Source organism: Phoca vitulina, unplaced genomic scaffold, assembly GCF_004348235.1.
Source record: "Phoca vitulina isolate PV1807 unplaced genomic scaffold, GSC_HSeal_1.0 scaffold51, whole genome shotgun sequence".
NCBI classification, from domain to species: domain Eukaryota; kingdom Metazoa; phylum Chordata; class Mammalia; order Carnivora; family Phocidae; genus Phoca; species Phoca vitulina.
The window spans coordinates 562,316-578,164 of record NW_022589754.1 but is presented as its reverse complement, the minus strand read 5'-3'; the positions used below and the strand labels follow the sequence as shown (position 1 = coordinate 578,164).

General features: G+C 36.0%; 1 protein-coding gene across 3 annotated transcripts in view; it reads right to left on the bottom strand.

Annotated features, from left to right (window-relative positions):
- CHM (CHM Rab escort protein) overlaps positions 1–15,849 on the bottom strand; it is a 206,495-nt gene that overhangs the window by 40,927 nt on the left and 149,719 nt on the right. The window lies entirely within an intron of this gene.

Genomic DNA, 15,849 nt, shown 5'->3' with positions numbered 1-15,849 from the left:
CATAACCAGCAAAGAAATTGAATCAGTAATCAAAAATTTCCCAACAAACAAGAGTCCAGGACCAGATGGCCTCCCAGCGAAATTCTACTAAACATTTAAAGAAAAATTAATACCTATTCTTCTGAAGGTGTTTCAAAAAACAGAAATGGAAGGAAAACTTCCAAACTGCTTCTATGAGGCCAGCATTACCTTGATCTCCAAACCAAAGACCCCATCAAAAAGGAGAATTACAGAACCATATCCCTGATGAACACAGATGCAAAAAATTCTCACCAAGATACTAGCTAATAGGATCCAACAGTACATTAAAAGGATTATTGGGGTGCCTGGGTGGCTCAGTGGATTAAGCGTCTGCCTTTGTCTCAGCTCATGATCTCAGGGTTCTGGAATCAAGCCCTGCATTAGGCTCCCTGCTCAGTGGGGAGTTTGCTTCTCTCTCTCCCTCTGCCCCTTCCCCCTGGCTTATGCTCTCCCTCTCTCTCAGATAAATAAATGAAATCTTTAAAAAAAAAAAAAAGATTATTCATCACAACCAAGTGGGATTTATTCCTGGGCTGCAAGGGTGGTTCAACAACCTCAAATCAATCAATATCATACACCACATTAATAAAAGGACAAGAACCATATGATCCTCTCAATAGATGCAGAAAAAGCATTTGACAAAATATAGCATCCTTTCTTGATTAAAACTCTCCACAGTGTAGGGATAGAGGGAACATACCTCAAAATCATAAAAGCCATCTATGAGAAGCCCACAATGAACATCATTTTTAATGGGGAAACAGTGAGAGCTTTTCCCTTAAGGTCAGGAACATGACAGGGATGTCCAATCTCACCATTCTTTAACAGTTTGGAAGTACTAGCCTCAGCAATCAGACAACAAAAAGAAAAAAAAAAAAGGCATCCAAATTGGCAAGAAACAAGTCAAAGTTTCACTCTTTGCAGACAATATGATACTATATGTAGAAAACCCAAAAGACTCCATAAACAAATTGCTAGAACTGATACATGAATTCAGCAAAGTTGCAGGATAGAAAATCAACACACAGAATCAGTTGCATTTCTTTACACTAACAATGAGACAGAAGAAAGAGAAATTAAGGACTCAATCCCATTTACAATTGCACTGCCAATATCCTCTAGTACTTTGTCATTAGCTCACCCCAGGCCTTAAAAACCCTCCCACCCTTTACCTCAGGGGAGTTGGAATTCAGACTGAGTTGTTCTGCCCTCTCTCTTTTTTGCAATACTCTTCAATAAGGTTTTCCTTGTCTTTTAAACTTTGATGCAATCTTTGCTTTGACACCCACCACCTTTTCACCCTAAAAAGGCATCTCATTCCTTTGTAGCAGTGGCTTTCAAACTTTCATGTATTTCTGAATCACCTACAGGGCTTCTCAGAACACGGTTTCTGAAGTAGTAGGCCAGGGTTCAGTTTTCATATATTTCCAACAAGTCTCCAGATAAGCCATGGCTGGTCCAGAGACCATATTTTGGCCTAAATTTTCCACAAACTGTCCTAACCTTCTGAAGCCCCTGGAGGCTCGAGCACATTTGCTGTAATGAGGTCATTTCTGGAGCTGATGGAGATGTGTTCTTCCTCACAATCTTCTCACTCTCCCCTTTTAAAAATTTTTTTATGTTAATTCCAGTACAGTTAACATACACTGTCATTTTTGTTCCAAGTGAACGAGATAGTGATTCAACAATTCTGTACATCACTCAGTGCTCATCATGGTAAGTGTACTCCTTAATCTTCATCAAATATTTCAGCCATCTCTCTACCTACCTCCCCTCTGATAACCATCATTCTTTTTAAAAGATTTTATTTATTTGAGAGAGAGAGAGAGAGAGAAACAGCATGAGAGGGGAGAGGGTCAGAGGGAGAAGCAGGCTCCCCACTGAGCCAGAAGCCTGATGTGGGACTCCATCCCAGGACTCCAGGATCATGACCTGAGCCGAAGGCAGTCACCCAACCAACTGAGCCACCCAGGCGCCCCTGATAACCATCATTTGTTCTCTATAGTGAAGAGTCTGTTTCTTGGCTTGTCTCTCTTTTATTTTTCCTTTGATCATGTTTTGTTTCTTCAATTCCACATGAGTGAAATCAGATGGTATTTGCCGTTTTCTGACTTATTTCGCTTAGCATTATAATTTCTAGCTGCATCCATGGTGTTGCAAATGGGAAGATTTCATTCTTTTTATGGCTGAATAATATTCCACTGCATATATAAACCACATCTTCTTTATCCATTCATCTATTGATGGTCACATGGGTTGCTTCCATAAATTGGCTAGTGTAAATAACGCTGCAATAAATAGAGGGGTGCATGTATTCCTTCAAATTAGTGTTTTGTACTTCTTGGTAAAATGCCATTACTGGATTGTAAAGTACTTCTATTTTTAACTTTCTGAGGAACCTCTATATTGTTTTCCACAGTGGCCACACCAGTTTACATTGGCACCAACAATGCACAAGTGCTCCTTTTTTTCTACAGCCTCACCAACACCTGTTGTTTCTGGAGTTGATTTTAACTATTCTGACAGGTGTGAGGTGACAGCTCATTGTAGTTTTGATTTGCATTTCCCTGATTTTAAGTGATACTGAGAATCTTTTCATGAGTCCATTGGCCATCTGTATGTCTTCTTTGGAGAAATATCTGTTCATGTCATCTGTCCATTTTTAAATTGGATTGTTTGTTTTTCGGGTGTTGAGTTGTAGAAGTTCTTTATATATTTTAGATAGGAGCCCTTTATAGAATGTCATATGCAAATATCTTCACACATTCCATAGGTTGCCTTTTAGTTTTGTTCACTGTTTCCTTCACTATGCAAAAGCTTTTTATTTTGATGTAGTCCCAGTGTTTTATTTTTGCTTTTGTTTCCCTTGTCTCAGGAGACATATAATGTAGCAGATGTCAGAAAAATTACCACTTGTGCCCTCTAGGATTTTTATGGATTTGGCTCTCACATTTAGGTCTTTAATCCATTCTGGATTTATGCTAGTCTATTGTGAAACAAAGAGGTCCAGTTTCATTATTTTGCATGCTGCTGTTAGGCTTTCCCAACTCCATTTGCTAAAGAGACTATCTTTTTCCCACTGTATACTCATTCCTCCTTTGTTAAAAATTAATTTATCATGTAACTGTGGGTTTATTTCTGGGCTTTCTATTTGTTCCATTGATCTGTGTGTCTTTTTTTGGGTCAGTACCATACTGTTTTGATTACTATAGCTTATAATATAAATTGAAGCCTGGAATTATTTCTTTTTCAAGAATGCTTTGGATTAGGGAAATGTAAATCAAAACTACAATGACATATCACCTCGCACCTGTAAGAATGTCTAAAATAAAAAAAAAGAAACAACAGATGTTGGCAAGGATGTGGAGAAAAAGGAACACTTGTGCACTGTTTGTGGGAATGCAAACTGGTGCAGCCACTGTGGAAAAGTTAAAAATAGAACTACCTCAAAAAAGTTAAAAATAGAACTACCATATGATCCATTAATGACACTACTGGCAATTTACCCCAAAAATACAAAAACACTAATTCGAATGGATACATTCACCCCTATGTTTATCGCAGCATTTACACTAGCCAAATTATGGAAGCAACCCAAGCATTCAGTGATAGATGAATGGATAAAGAAGATGTGGGGTGTATGTAGAATTTTATTCAGTAGTAAAGAAGAATGAAATCTTGCCATTTGCAACAACATGGATTGAGCTTGAAAGTACAATGCTAAGAGAAGTCAGTCAGGGAAAGATAAATACCAAATGATTTCACTCATGTGTGGAATTTAAGAAAGGAAACAACTGAGCAAAAATAAAAAAGAGAGAGAGAGAGAGACATGGAGACAAACCAAGAAACATACTCTTAACTACTGAGAACTGATGGTTTACCAGAGGGTAAGAATGTGAGGCAATGGATGAATAGGTGATGGGGATTGAGTGTACTTGTCATGATGAACACTGGGTGATGTATGAAATTGTTGAATCACTATATTGTACACCTGAAACTAATACAACACTGTATGTTACCTACACTGAAATAAAATAATTGAAAACTACTGTGTAGGTCTTTTTAGGCCTGCCTAGAGGAACCACAGAGATGGCAAGATCATTTGTCCAAGGTCATATGGTGATATTTATCTTTGAAATATAATATTAATAATAATAATAACAACAACAGTTATCATCACGTATTTGCTGGGAGTAATGGGGTACGTACTCCCATTAGTTATTTCATGTATTTCTTAAGATAACCCTATGAAATAGGTACCATTAGTTCCATTTTATAGATTGGGAAACTAAGGCTAATGGAGTTTAATTAGATTACCTAAAATCACATATTTCAGTAAGTGGCAGAGCAGGGGTTCAGACATAATTTTTTCTGATTCAGGACCCATATAGCATATCGCTGTGCTGATGCTGAAAATTAAAAAAAAAAAAATGCTGCCCTCATATACTTTTCTTTCTCTAGTCATAAATCATCATCATATTGTGCCAGCCTTAGAACTATGGGCTTTTTCCTATCTTAAAATAAACAAAATAGTGCCCTGACATTCAATGGTGATAGAATAAAAAGACTGTTTTCACTGTTCAGGGTCTTTTGTGATAACATACAAATTTTAGGATTGTTTCTTGTAGATCTGTGAAAATACTGTTGGAATTTTGATAGGGATTGCATTAAATATGTATATTACTTTGCACAGTAGACATTTTAACAATATTTGTTCTTCCAACCCATGAACATGGAATGTCCTTCCATTTCTTTACGCCATCTTGAATTCCTTTTATCATTGTTTCATAGTTTTCAGAGTATAAATCTTTCATATCTTTGGTTTATTCTTAGATATTTCATTGTTTTTGGTGCAACTGTAAATGGAACTGTCTTCTTAATTTCTCTTTTGGCTGCTTCATTATTGGTGTATAGAAATGCAACATATTTCTGTACATTGATTTTGTATCCTGCAACTTTCTTGAATTCATTTATCAGTTCTAGTAGTTTTGGGTACAGTCTTTCGGGTTTTCCATATATAGTATCATGTCATCTGCAAATAGTGAAAGTTTTACTTCTTCCTTACTGATTTGGATGCCCTTTTTCTTTTTGTTGTCTGATTTCTGTGGCTAGGACTTCTAGTACTATGTTGAATGTAGTGGTGAGAGTGGACATCCTTGTGTTATTCCTGATCTTTGGGGAAAAACTCAGTTTTTCACCATTGAGTATGATGTTCGCTGTGGGTTTTTCATATAAGGACTTTATTATGTTGAGGTATGTCTCCTCTAGACCTACTTTGTTGAGGGTTTTATCATGAATAGATGTTTAACTTCGTCAAATGCTTTTTCTGTGTCTACTGAAATGATCATATGATTTGTATCCTTTCTTTCACTGATGTGATGCATCACATTGATTGATTTACATATAGTGAACCACCCTTGGATCCAGAAAATAAATTCCATTTGATCGTGATGAATGATTTTTTTTAAGGTATTGTAGGAGTTGGTTTGCTAGTATTTTGTTGGGGATTTTTGCATCTATGTTCATCAGAGATACTGGCCTCTGGTTTTGTTTTATTGTGGTGACTTTATCTAGTTTTGTTATCTGGGTGATGAAGCCCTCAAAGAATGAATTTGGAAGTTTTGCTTCCTGTTCTATTTTTATAATATTTTTAGAAGAAAAGGAATAAACTTTTCTTTAAATGTTTCTTAGAAATCACCTGTGAAGCCCTCTGGTCCTGGAGTTTTATGATTATTGATTCAATTTCATTGCTGGTAATCAGTCTGTTCAAATTTTCAATTTCTTCCTGCTTCAGTTTTGGTAGGTTATGTGTTTCTAGGAATTTATCCATTTTTCCTAGGTTGTCCAATTTGTTGGCATATAATTTTTTGGGAATATTCTCTTACAACTGTATTTCTGTGGTGTTTTAGTTGTGATTTTGTTTGAGTCCTCTCTTTTTTTGATAAGTCTGGCTAGAGATTTATCAATTTTATTTATTTTTTCAAAGAACCAGGTTCTGGTTTCATTGATCTGTTCATGTTTCTGTATCATATATTTCTGCTTTAATCTTTATTTCCTTCCTTTTGCCAGTTTTGGGTTTTGTTTGTTCTTTTGGAGGCTCCTTTAGGTGTAGGTTAGGTTCTTTATATGAGATTTTATTTTGCTGCTTGAGGTAGGCATGTATTGTAATAAAGTTTCCTCTTACAACCACTTTTGCTTCATCCTAAATGTTTTGAACCATTGTGTGTTCATTTTCATTTGTTACCATGTATTCTTTCATTTCTTCCTTGAATTCTTCATTAACCCATTTATTGTTTAGCAGCACATTATTTAACCTCCATGTATTTGTGCTCTTTCCAGATTTCTTCTTGTGGTTGATTTTCAGTTTCACAAAATTGTGGTCAGAAAAGATGCATGGTGCGGGACGATGGCAATGGAGTAGGAGCACTTTGTCCCACCAATACAAGTAGCTAACTACCAAATCACCCTAAATACTCCAGAAATCGCCCTGCAGACTTACAGAACAAACTGCACAACTAAAGGTAGAAAAAAGGCCACACAAAAGAAGGTTGGAAGTGCAGAGACATGTTTTGAGAGAGAAAAGGATTGTGGATGCTATGGTGGGGAGGGAGTAACAGGTGCAGAAGGTTGAGAGATGGACTAACACACAGGGGAGCCCATGGGGAAAACAAATCCCCATAGCAATTGGCTTAGAGTGAGAAGAGTCGAATTACGTCAGTCCTTGCAACCAGCAGGGCATAATTCTACAGTTTTAAAGGTAAGTAGGCTTGGCTGGGGGAGAACTGGAGGGCATTGTGCTGCTGTTGGAGAAGGCAGTACAAACAGTCCACGGACATACAGCATGGAAACAGTGATCTGAAGAGCCCCTGAGCAACAGAATGGGCAGGTTATCTGCTCATCTTGGAGCATATCCTAGAGAGGCAGTGTTCATAGACTCCCCTCTGGGAACAAAGAACTAGCAGGTGCCATTTCCCTCCCCAATCCCTCAGCAGAAGCACAGAGCCACCTGCTGGAAGTGGCACAGTGCTGACACTGGAGACCTAACTTGCTTACATCAAGCCCTGCCCTCCACCCCCCAGTGCTCCAGCGGAACCAACCTTCCAAGTCACTAGCATCAGTCCCAGAGAGGGACGGCCCCTACCCCAGAAGACCAGCCCAAATCCCTGCCCACACCACAACTCCACACCCAGGAGTTCTGAAGGGGCTTGGTTCCAGCAGCACCGCTGAAAGGTCTCATTTCACACAGACCAGAGCACATCTAACTGAAACTCGCCATATTCAGGACAAGGACCAAACATTATCCACAACAGGCAAAGTGAGCCTCCACTGGCGAAGGCATGAAGGATAAAGCAAACACAAGAGCACAGCACACAAAGCGGACACTGGAGACATTCCCTGAAGCACCAGGCCCTGGGTAACAGCAGAAACTGCACTAAGGGCACCACAGGACTTCTTCTTCATAAGGCCATTACCCTGAAGAACAGGAGACACAGTTGACTATCCTAACACATACAAGCAGACACAGACACTTACACAAAATGCGAAAACAGAGGAATTTGTGACAAATGAAAGAAAAGGACAAGACTATGGCCAGAGAGCACTGCAAAGCACTCCAGGACCTCTTCCTCATAAAGCCACTATTTTCAAAAGCAGAAGATATACCTCACTTTCTTAACACAAAGAAATAGACACAGAGAGGTAGACAAAATGAAGAAACAAAGAAATTCATCCCAAATGAAAGAACAGGACAAGGCCACAGGCCAAGATATAAGCAAAACAGATATAAGTAACATGCCTGATAAAGAATTTAAAGTAATGATCATAAAGATATTCACTGGACTTGAGAAAAGAATAGAAGACATGAGTGAGACTGGTAAAACAGATAAGAAATAACACAGCGGAGACGAAGAACTCAATAAACAAAATGATAACAGGCTTGATGGAATGAACAGCAGGCTGGAAGAAGCAGAGCAACAAATTAATGAACTAGAAAACAGAGTAATGGAAAGTAATCAAGATGAAAAAGAGACAAAAAAATTATGGAAAACGAGAATAGACTTAAGGAACTCTGGGACTCCATCAAACATAATAACATTTGCTTTACAAGAGTCACAGAAGAGAGAAAAAAGGGGGTAGAAAATTTATTTGAAAAATAATAGCTAAAAAAAAAATAATAGCTAAAAACTTCTCTAATATGGGGTAGGAAACAAATATCCAGATGAAGGAGGCACAGACACCCCCACCAAAATCAACAAAAGCAGATGTATACCAGACATAATGTAATTAAACTGGCAAAATACAGATATTAAAAAAAGTATTTAAAGCATCAAGAAAAAGAAAACACTTAAATACAAGGGAAAACCCATAAAGCTATCTGAGGATTGTTCAGCAGAAACTTTGCAGGCCATTAGAAAGTTGCATGATATATTCGAAGTGCTAAATGGGAAAAATTTGGAGCCAAGAATACTCTATCCAGGAAGGTTATCATTCAGAATAGAAGGAGAGACAGTTTCCAAGACAAACAAAAAACTAAAGGAGTTCATGACCACTAAACCAGCCCTACAAGAAATTTTAGAGGGGACTCTTTGAGTGGAAAGGAAAGATCAATATTGACAGTATAAAGGTAGAAAACACAAAAGTAGTAAAAATGACTATTTCTGTAAAAAGTCAGTCAAGGATGTAAAAAATGACACCACATACCTAAAACATAGGGAGGAGAGGAGTAAAGAATGGGTTCAAACTAAAATGACCCTCAGCTTAATACAGACTGCTACATGGAGAAGATGTTATATACAAAGCTAATGGTAACTACCAATCAAAAACAAGTGCAAAGAATAAGGAGAAAGAAATCCAAATATATCACTAAATAAAACCATCAAACCATGAAGGAGAGAAAGACAAGAAAGGACCAGAGAAAATATCCAGAAACAACCACAAAAGCAGTAATAAAATGGTAATAAACACATATCTATCAATAATTACCTTGAATGCAAAAGGACTAAACACTCCAGTTAAAGGACATAGGGTGACAGAATGGATAAAAAGACAAGACCCATCTATATGCTGCCTACGACAGACCTATTTTACACCTAAAGACACCTTCAGAGCGAAAGTAAGGGGATGGAGAAAAAGTCATCATGCAAATGGATGTCAAAAGAAAGCCAGATTAGTGATACTTATAAGAGACACACTAGGCTGTAATACAAAGACTGTAATAAGAGACAAAGAAGGACACTATACAATAATAAAGGGTACAATCCAACAAGATGATAAAACAATTGTAAATATTCATGAACCCAAATACATAAAAGTTAATAACAGACAAAATAATTAATAATAATACAATAATAGCAGAGGAATTTAACCCCCCACTTACATAAATGGATAGATCATCTAAACAGAAAATCAACAAGGAAACAGTGCCTTTGAATGACACACTGGAGCAGATGGACTTAACATATACGAATATATATGATATATTCAGAACATTCCATCCTAAAGCAGAATATACATTCTTTTCAAGTACACACAGAACATTCTCCAGAATAGATCACATATCAGACCACAAAACAAGCCTCAACAAATTTGAAAAGATGAAGTTATACCAAGCATCTCTTCTAAACACAACATCATAAAACTCTAAGTCAACCACAGGGGAAAAAAATCTGGAAAGACCACAACTACAGGGAGGTTAAATAACATGCTACTAAACAATGAATGGATCAACCAGGAAATAAAAGAAAAAATAGAAAAGTACATGGAAACAAATGTAAATGAAAAGACAGCGGCTCAAAACCTTTGGGATGCAGCAAAAGCTATTCTAAGAGGGCAATTTAAACCAATGCAGGCCTACTTCAAGAATAAAGAAAAATCTCAAAGGAACAATCTAACCTTATTTATAACTAAACAAGCTAGGAAAAGAACAAACAAAATATAAAACCAGCAGACGGAAAGAAATAATAAAGATTAGAGCAGAAATAAATGATGTAGAAAAAAAAACAATAGAACAGATTAACAAAATGAGCTGTTTCTTTGAAAAATTAATAAAATTATTAGCCACTAGCCAGACATATCAAGAAAAAAAGAGAAAGGACTGGAATAAATAAAATCACAAATGAGAGAAGAGAAATACCTACCAATACCACAGAAACACAATTACAACAGAATATTATGAAAAACTATATGCCAACAAATTAGATGACCTAAAAGAAATGGATAAATTCTTGGAAACATATAACCTGCCAAAACTGAAATAGGAATAAATAGAAAATTTGAACAGAGTGATTACCAGCAACTAAAATTTAATCAGTAATCAAAAAAGTCCCGACAAACAGAAGTGTGGGACCAGATGGCTTCACAGGTGATTTCTACCAAACATTTAATGAAGAGTTAATGTCTATTCTTCTCACACTATTTCAAAAAATAGAAAAGGAAAACTTCCAGTTCATGCTATGAGGCCAGTATCACCCTGAGACTAAAATCAGATAAAGATAACACAAAAAAAGAAAACTACAGGCCAATATCTCTGATGAACACAGATGCAAAAATCCCCAACAAAATACTAGCAAACCGAATCTAATAACATATTTAAAAAAATCATTCACCACGATCAAATGGGATTTATTTGTGGGATGCAAGGGTGGTTCAATATCTGCAAATCAATCAAACTGATAACATTACATCAATAAGAGAAAGAATACAAACCATATAATCATTTCAATATACACAGAAAAAGCATTTGATGAAGTACAACATCCATTCATGATAAAAAACCTCAACAAAGTAGGTCTAAAGGAGACATACCTCAACTTAATAAAGTCCTTATATGAAAAACCCACAGCAAACATCATACTCAATGGTGAAAAACTGAGAGTTTTTCCCCAAAGATCAGGAATAACACAAGGATGTCCACTCTCACCACTTACATTCAACATAGTACTAGAAGTCCTAGCCACAGAAATCAGACAACAAAAAGAAATCAAGGGCATACAAATCAGTAAGGAAGAAGTAAAACTTTCACTATTTGCAGATGACATGATACTATACATGGAAAACCCGAAAGACTGTACCCAAAACTACTAGAACTGATAAATGAATTCAAGAAAATTGCAGGATACAAAATCAATGTACAGAAATCTGCTGCATTTCTATACACCAATAATGAAGCAGCCAAAAGAGAAATAAAATAGTCCCATTTACAATCGCACCAAAAACAATAAAATATCTAGGAATAAACTTAACCAAAGGTGTGAAGGATTTATACTCTGAAAACTATAAAACATTGATGAAAGAAAATGAAGACGACACAAACAAATGGAAAGACATTCCATGTTCATGGGTTGGAAAAACAAATATTGTTAAAATGTCTATACTATCCAAAGCATTCTACAGTTTCAATGTAATCCCAATCAAAATGCCAACAATATTTTTCACAGAAATAAGAACAAATAATCCTAAAATTTGCACAGAACCACAAAAGATCCCAAATAGCCAAAGCAATCCTGAGAAAGAGAAATAAAACTGGAGGTATCACAATTCCAGTTTTTAAGTTATACTACAACGCTGTAGTAATCAAAACAGTACAGTACTGGCACAAAAATAGACGCACAGATCAATGGAACAGAATAGCAAACCCAGAAATAAACCTACAATTATATGGTGAATTAATCTTCAACAAAGCAGAGGAATATCCAATGGGAAAAAGAGTCTTTTCAATAAATGGGGTTGGGAGTAGTGCATGGTAACATGCAAAATAATGAAACTGGACCACTTTCTTATACCATACACAAAATAAATGCAAAATGGATTAAAGACCTAAATGTGAGTCCTGAAACCATAAACATTCTAGACGAGAACACAGGCAGTGACTTCTCTGACATTTGTGGTAACATTTTTCTAGATATGTCTCCTGAGGCAAAGGAAACAAAAACAAAAGTGAACTATCAAAATAAAAAGCTACTGCACAGTGAAGGGAACAATCAACAAAACTAAAAGGCAGCCTATGGATTGGGAGAGGATATTTGCAAATGACATATCCGATATAGGGTTAGTATCCAAAATATGTAAAAAACTTACTAAACTCAAGACCCTAAAAACAAATAATCCAGTTAAGAAACAGGCAGAAGCCATGAATATACTTTTCCAAAGAAGACAGAGATGGCCAATAGGCACATGAAAAGATGCTCAACATCACTCACCATCAGGGAAATGCAAATCAAAACCACAATGAGATACCACCTCATGCCTGTCAGAATGGCTAAAATCAACAACACAAGAAACAAAAAGTGTTGGCAAGAATGTGGAGAAAAAGGAACCCTCTTGAACTGTTGGTGGTAATGCCTATTGGTGCAGCCACTGTAGAAAACAGTATGGTAGGTTCCTCAAAAAGTTAAAATTAGAACTTCCATAGGACCCAGCAATTGCACTACTGGGTATTTACCCAAAGAATACAAAAACACTAATTCAAAGGAATACATGCACCACAATGTTTATAGCACCATTATTTTCAATAGCTAAGATATGGAAGCAGCACAAGTGTACATCAATTGTAAATAGATAAAGAAGATGTGGTATATATGTATACACACAATGGAATATTATTCAGCCAGTAAAAGAAATGAAATAATGACAATTGCATGACAACTGCAATGACATGGATGGAATTAGAGACTATAATGCTAAGTGAAATAAGTCAGAGAAAGACAAATACCATATGATTTCACGCATATATGGAATTTATGAAACAGAAGAGACAAACAAAGGGAAAGAAAGAGACAAGGTAAGAAACAGACTGTTAACTAAAGAGAACAAACTGATGGTTACCAGAAGGGAGGTGGGGGGGGATGGGTAAAATATGTGATGGGGATTAAGGAGTGCAATTGTTGTGATGAGCACTAGATGATGTATGGAATTGACAAATCATAATACTGTACACCTGAAACAAATAGAACACTGTATGTTAACTATCAGGAATTAAAAAATAAGAAGAAAAGATGAATGGTGTGACTTAGATCTTGTTTAATTTGTTGAGACTTCTTTTGTGACCTGATATTTGATCTGTAGTGGAGAGTATTCCATGTACACTTGAAAAGAATATATATTCTGCTGTTTTAGGATGGAATGTTCTGAATATACCTGTTAAATTCACCTGGTCCAGTGTGTCATTGTTTCCATGCTGATTTTCTGTTTGGATGATCTGTCCATTGATGTAAGTAGGGTGTTTAAGTTCTCTACTATTATCGTATTACTACCGATTAATTCCTTTATGTTTGTTATTAACTGTTTAATGTATTTGGGTGCTCCCATGTTGGGTGCATAAATACTTACAACTGCTATATCTTCTTGTTGGATTGTCCCCTTTATTATTATATAATGTCCTTGTCTCTTGTTACAGTCTAGTTTGTCTAAGTACTGCTAGTCTGGCTTTCTTTTGACATCCCTTTGCTGGATAAATGTTTCTCTATCCCCTCACTTTTAACTGCAGTTTCAGTAAAGACCATGACAGCACCCTGGATTTTGACCCCTCCCCAGCAGTAATGAGACACTGGGGTGGTGTCAGCAGAGGCCTAATGGAGATTCAGGACTCCCGCCACTGCCCTCATGAGTAATGAAACCATTCTCCTCTCCCATCCTGTCAATGAAGACCATGTGAGGAGCAGTAACAAGGCACTCCTGTGCTCTTCCTAGCCAGGGTGGAAATCAGTGGAGGCCTACTAGACAGCCTACACTATAATCACTCTGCAGTAATGAAGAAGTTCTCCAACCTCCAGGTGCCATGATTCATTGTTTGCATACAAATAATACTTTTGAATTAAAAAAAGGAACAGAGCTTCAGAGACATGTGGAACTATAATGAAAGTTCTAATATTCATGTCACATGAATCCCAGAAGGAAAAAGAGGATAAGGCTGAAAAATACTCAGAGAAAAAAAGGATGAACATTTTCTGAATTTGGCAAAAGATAAACCTGCAAATTCAAGAGGCTACATAAATGTCAAATAGAATAATTCCAAAGAAATCTATGTCAAGACACATCATATTAAAACCTCAAAATTAAAGACTAAGAAAAATCTTGAAAGCAGCCTGGGGTGGGGGGAGCACAGTACCTACAGGGGAAAAACAACTCAAATAACAGAAGATTTCTCATTAGAAACCATGGAGGCCAGAAGGAAGTACAGCTTATCATGGACTACTACTCAGCAATAAACAGGAATGTACTATTGATACATGCAACAAGTTGGGTGAACCTTAATTATACTGAGAAAAAAAACAACAAAAACTCAAAAGATTACCTATTGTTTTAAATAAAAAAAGAAAAAAATTAAAAAAGAAAAAAAAGGTTACCTATTATATGATTCATTCTATATGACATTGTCAAAATGACAAAATTACTGAGATAGAAAACAGATTAGTGGCTGCCAGGGATTAGGTAACTAGTGTGGGGAGGGAGGGATATAGCTATGGCTATAAATGGGCAATACAAGGGATCCTTGTGGTGATGGTCGCTTAAGAATCTACACATGTGATAAAATCACATATGCACATTAGAACAATGTCAAACTCCTGGTTTTGACATTGTACTATAATTTGGTAAAATATAACTATTGGAAGAAACTGGGTGAAGGGTACATGGGACTTCTCTGTATTATCTCTGCAAATATCTACGAATCTATAACTGCAAAACAAACAAACAAAAAACTATGTGCAATAACTGACTCAATAATTCCACTCAGTTTTTAAAAAACAACGGAATTTCACAAATATTTGTTTATTAGGCTGTTTTTTATAGGACTATGAAGTAAAAATTTTCAAAACTCTTTATCTCAACAGCATGGGATTAAATAAAAATGGTATACCCACAATCACTGAAAATATCATCAACATGCAAAAAGATTTTTGTTGTATTAAGTCTTTTTAAAAAGCAGATTATAAAACAATATATAAAATAGTATTGCATATTTATGGAAATATATATGTATACACATATAAAAAGCAAGATAAAGAAATACACACCAAGTGTTTATCATCTATGGGTAGAAGGATTATAGTAATTTTACTTTTTTTATATCTTTCAAACCGTCAATAGTATGTATCATTAGACTGGGCATACAAAAATATTTCACACAGAAAAATAAAATAAATTTATAAAAAAGTTTACAAAAACATTCACTAACATAAAATAAATGTAATACAGAAAACCAAAGATGAGTGTAGTTTTACTTTATATCTAAGATACTAACACAGATAAAAAGACATGAAAAAAAACGGTTAAGGTAATAGGGAAAAATAATGGTAACTGTCATGGTAAAAATTTACTTAATTCACAAATCACTATATAAGGTAGAAAACCATCAGTGAGCTACTTTTCAAACTGAAATTTAGGATTACAGCAATAAGGGACAAGTTTTCTTCACTCTTCCTGCTGGCAACAAGCTCCCAATTCTCTGTTTAACTACATTTCTGACATCTTTTAGTAAGTAGTAGTTCTACATTTGAAGACATAGTCATGTTTTCATTGACTGTGCCAAACCAGATTAGTCTTCTGCTTCTCATAATTCATGTAACAGCTTGAATAAAACAATATAAATTTACAGAATTTAAAAAAAAATCTAGCTAATGACATTGTTGCTTCCCTCCTATGAATCTCTACAGTCCACTGTTTTTTGGTACCGATCTGGTGGTACTTTCATATTCTGCCTCTTACAGCTACTTTTGTGTTTGTCTTATCTGTCCCAGTAGATTGAGTCCCCTAAGGTCAGGCCTATGTCATACTGATCTTTACCTATCCTGAAATGTCTAGCAGAATACACTGCACACAGTTAATACTGTC